Genomic DNA, 5,250 nt, shown 5'->3' with positions numbered 1-5,250 from the left:
TATGCCAGTTCGTTGTTGTCGTCGTGCTTGTACACGTAAGAACGTCCGAACGTGCATGTTCTTTTTCTGGTTCATATGGCTTTAAGGACTGTTTGTCTCAAACACATGTATGATCTTTTCTCATTACCTTATTGGCCGTGTATTCTCATTGTTCTCTGCCTTAGTCAGCGTTAGCTCGCCTCTATTCGTTCAATTCTTTTGACACCTTTTGCCAAGTAAATATGGATAGCATGAGCATTATATAATGAATACTTTGTTTGTTTGGCAGACCTATAAAAATTATTAGAGGGCTGTCAACCTTGCCTAAATCCGAACCTATTAAAGGCCTCCTTCGAACTGATGCACGCAAAACAGGACAACCAGCCAGAGCAGAAAGTGCTTTCAGCGTCTCTTCGCTATCACTCTCAAGCTGTCTAGCCTTCAGATGAAAACTTGCTGCATGTTACGCTTAAGAATAAATGTCTTCTTCCGCGCCACCTTGCCTTAAAAAAGGACCTAGTAAAACAGCGTAGTGAACAGGGGTAATTTTTAAAGCATCTAAGGACACTTACTACAGGATCGGGTTTTCATTCTCTTTAATGTCTATATCATTGTTATACTACAAACTAATAATATCAATAATGAGACTCGAGAACACTTAAACGAAAACAGCGTAACCAGAATTCGATTTCACTTCCAATGCTGTTGAACTGGCGAGGTACAATACGGCCAAAAGCAGTTCCGCTTGCGAGGCGCATCAAGCAGTGTTCGGGATGTACACTTGATTTTTCTACGCATATCGGTACTTCATTTCATATATCGTTTAGGGCTTCAGCAGCGTTTGTTTACATGGATTTTTATCAACGTACAATGAAAATACCAGCAACTTACAACAAGCGACAGGCACTTCGTCAAGCAAAAGGAAGGCACTGCGTTTGTCTCGGCACTTAATAAATGAAGTTTCTTCGTACTCCAACGTGCTTGATAATGGAAATCATTTTTCTATAGGAATAACCAATTATTATGTAACTCGCTACAGCAAAAAGAGAACCTTTAGCTGGATGTACCTAGGGATAGTCGCAGATATTTTAGTTCTTTCTAGGTATACAAAAGGTATATTGAACGACTACACACTGAAGCAGAGGTACAATAAAAAAGAAAAAAAATTAGAATCTGGGCAGTAGCCCCACTTTTTGTCCTAATGCGTATCGAATTTTAGGTCCGATACTGTTGGTAAGTATGATATCAAGTGTTGTCTAAGTTTGTCGTGTATTTTGTCTGCCCTAGTCGTATATTCCATTCTGTTTTTTTCGCCGTCATTATCGTACATACAACATCACTTAAGAAGGAATGGACGCCGTAATTCATTGTTATACTAATTTGGAATATAATATATCGATCGGACAAACAAGAGGAGGCCAGAGTGGAAGTCGAAACAGATACATTTTTAATTGGTCAGCTTGAAATAGCAATCCATCTTAGGTTAAACACACCACAAAAAAAAAATGTAGTAAAATAGGATTTTTATCACAAAAAAGAAAAATTTTTAAACCGATCAGTATTTATCTGCCTAGCAAACTTGATATCATACCACCGAACGCTTAAAACGACACTCAGAAAACTATTTATAACCTTAAAATAAACTATTACTTGCTAAAATAATTATACGAGAATCTAGGCCAAAACCATAATCTGTAGATCCATGCATAGCGTCCCAAGTATTCAGTATGATCCTTAGAAAACCTAGCTCATTGTCGCTAAGTTTTCCACCTAAAAGAAATGTATATATTCTTTCGGAGCTATCTTTATTTTCCAACGAAAAAAAACAATGTAAATAGCATATAACGTACTGATATCGCTAGCTCCCAATAAAAAAATAGGCAATCAAAAAGGTAATTTGAATATTGCGAGTGAAGTGGTTCTTAAACCCCTAAAAAGCTAAGATACAGTATAAAATATAGACACATTAAGCAACACTCTGGCGATCCAAGAAATATTATGTTTTGCTTTAATACATCTCTATCTCTATCCGTTAGACATTACATCAGACGGCAGTCTTCCAGCACGACACGACGTGTGCCTGTGGCCGAGCTCGAACGTACATCACAGTACGCCCCTAAAACTATCAGGAAAATACGTTACCCACTATGCTATCACGGGCCTACTACTAATCCTTTTACATTTATTTCATAACAAATGAAACAGATCCAAATCGACTGGCATATTCGTGCAGCTAATTTGACTGTTATTACAAAAACATTCTATTACAACCTATATTTGTACAATATTTCGACAAGATATATACAAATGAATATTTATCTATTTAGCCGGCTTCATTTGTGGCTACCTGTTGACTTAAAGCAACAAACTCAGACAATTTCCAACGTATTTCGCAGTATTTTCTAACAATCTACAATCGCGTTACAGTTGTTACAAAATGTCTAGATGTTCTAATAATTGTCTATGAAATTATCATTTCTATATACGTGGTTTTAGAATGTGACACCCGCCTACTTCGTTGTTGGTGTAGATCGAGTCCATACAGAAAGGTCTCGCTCTGAGCGAGGCTACTGCGTTTCGAGGACTTTGGACTAAATGTTTGTTAGAATAGAATTATTATTTCTACTGCAAATGGTTATTACTTTAATTATTAATACAATTTGTATGTAAAATAGATGTGGACCTAAATGGCATTGAGCAAGTAGACACGGCATTCGATGGTTGTATGTGGCGCTGTCTATGAAAGCGACAAGGTTTCTGGTTGCTGGCTTTAGCCGTCGAAGGTCAACGGCAACGTGGGGTCACACAATATGAGCACGCCTCTAGGTCTCTGGAGTGATACTCATTTCGACCGCTTCGTATAACCCTTTTTCCCTCTCTAAACTTGTCGCCCTCTCTCTATCGAATGACTCCCTGTCTTCATCTTGGATTGGAGGTAACCCAGCGCTACGGATTCGTTTGGTGTCTCGAGGCTGCTTATGACACCCCGATCCTAAGGTAGATATTGCACTTAGCCAAGCAAATGACACACCGTCTGATCATATTCTATTGAACTTAGGGCGCAGGAAGTTCGGTAATCAATTGAATCAATATTAAATAGTACATGAAGATCTAAATTTACCCGAGGTTGAATTTGGCGAGAATAACGGACCCCAAACCTATAATGTTGAACGAATAAAAAAAAAATATTAAACAAAGAAGACGACCTAATATTATCATTATTCAATCATGACCATACATGAAGTATTAAATAATTCACTAATTTAAATAAAGTATAAATTTACGTTTTTCTTATGGTGCTTGTAAACAGTCATTTTTGGACATCGTAAACATGTTGGAGTAGCAGTAAGATCGGCCTGTGCAACACTATCTACACAATTGAGAAACTCTGCAGCAACCTCCAAATTACGCGCCGTCAGCAGACAAAATATGGCTAATATTTAAATGGCTTTTTTGGCCCTAAGCTGATTTAGTGTTATCAGAAGAGACTGAGCTTAGGCACGAATTGAGCGTGTATGGCTCAAAATCGAACCTCAGTTACTAGATTTGTTACTCTAGGGTAAAGGCGTTGGTGGAATTCATCAAAGCTTAATAAAAACATTAAGGTGTAAGGCCTTCAGCGAAACAGCAATTCGTTTTTGGTGAATTTTTTCGAAAACGAAAATTTGGGACTAAAAGACTGTAATCACGAATGCTTTTGAGCAAAGACAAAGGAACAAGAAAAAGACCGTCTCTGAAAATGAAACAAATAGCAGGGATGGTGAAGGATGGAAAGAATTGTTTTTAACAAACTATGCCCAGGACCGATGGAAACACCAATGCTGTTTTTCTAGAAACAATCTGTGTAATTTTTACCAGCAAAAACCTCGTCTGGAGCACATTTTGCTCATAGACAAAATACGGCTCAAGTGGTGTCATTTACCAGAAAAAGATAAAATAAGAGAACAGTATTGAACAGAAGAGAAAACGAATTCGGTGGGAACGCCGAATCGATTCAGGTGTAAGCTGATGATCCTACAAACATCAAAGATTAAAACGCAATAAATATCAAGGTAGTAGTAGTACGAGATATTGTCCGGTTAGGAACCAGTCGATGCCCCTAGATATTTCGTCCTGTTGAAAGAAACCACTAATGTGTATCTCTGCAATTCACAGCATATATAACCAGGATCTTTGATCCAAGCCGCGCTTTAATCACGGCCTGGACCAAAGAAGGCAGAACTGGGCGACGATATCCGCCCTATATTTTCTTTAATCTAAATCTATGAGTTTTCGACTGCTTTAGTACCTAGTGGAGGGCAATAGCTGGCCCAGATATCCTATCATCGATTTTCGCAAAGAGATAAAATGATGTATAGCGATGTGAATTTTGAAGTGCGTACCTCCTGCGAAGTTCCCAGAGGGCTAGCTTCAATGTGTAATTAAGAAGGAGAAACACACGGAAGCATACGTGTGCTCGTCTTTTTTTGATCAATCTTAATAGAATGATTGATTTCTCGGATTAAATTGGTATGCACAGTAGCTGATAACTTCTCGAAAGACTGTCTATGTACTGTATTAATATCTGTCCTTGTCGATTTTATTTTTCCCGTTACGTTTTACATATGAGCGCAACAAGGATCTAGTACATGCTGTGTAAACGACTGCATATGAAGCGACAAAAACCCTTGCATTTTATCTGTAACTGTTTATTATCAATACTGCGCGGAACAAATATGCTATAAGTAGGTGTCTTCTGCGCCAGCGAAACATGGAAATAGATTCTCCAAATCGTTCTTTCGAAGCGACCTAATCTGAGCCAGTTCGCTGTTTCGGCTCTACCGTTCCAAGATTTAGTAAACCTACGTGCATCGTATCCATCCATCTTCGAGATCAACCCACTTCCCATATGGACCAAATTGCTTTCGGTTTTTCGGTCAGAACGGAATTACTAGAAGTTATACCCTAACGTTTTAAGTTAACCATAACAGGAAAGCACGGTCGTTTGATGGTAGAACTATGCAAGGCATTTGAAGTTACTTACGTGTTTTAATTTGAGTAGGTAGGTCTGCTGTTTCTTATGGGGCGTTCTTCATTCCTAAAGTACATAGCTTCTATTTCCTTGAGATTTATCTCTAGGCTGATTCCTTTCATATGGTAAGCTGAGGGCCCAGACAACCATATAGAACGACATCGTCAGAACAGAGCGAAGTAAGTGCCAATTGTCGCCAGCCTGTAGTCTTATAGCAAAACAGAAAACAAGAGCCGTTTCTCTGTACATACTCTATAGTT

At 38.4% G+C, this 5,250-nt stretch overlaps 1 protein-coding gene across 23 annotated transcripts in view; it reads right to left on the bottom strand.

Annotated features, from left to right (window-relative positions):
- Positions 1 to 5,250, bottom strand: part of LOC147754286 (uncharacterized) — a 120,624-nt gene that overhangs the window by 39,112 nt on the left and 76,262 nt on the right. For 6 of the 23 annotated variants that reach the window (XR_015316427.1, XR_015316434.1, XR_015316440.1 and 3 more), the window contains one exon: positions 5,003 to 5,198. The exons of 14 other annotated variants lie outside the window; for them this stretch is intronic. The gene's annotated coding sequence lies outside the window, so the exon portion shown is untranslated. The remainder of the gene's footprint in view (positions 1 to 5,002; positions 5,199 to 5,250) is intronic. 3 more of the 23 variants (XR_015316430.1, XR_015316432.1, XR_015316437.1) reach the window with 1 other exon arrangement.

The sequence above is a fragment of the Varroa destructor genome, unplaced genomic scaffold (assembly GCF_002443255.2).
Source record: "Varroa destructor unplaced genomic scaffold, Vdes_3.0 BEIS01000007.1, whole genome shotgun sequence".
Lineage (NCBI taxonomy): Eukaryota > Metazoa > Arthropoda > Arachnida > Mesostigmata > Varroidae > Varroa > Varroa destructor.
Note: the sequence above shows the minus strand (reverse complement) of the source record. Positions and strands in the feature narration are given on the sequence as shown.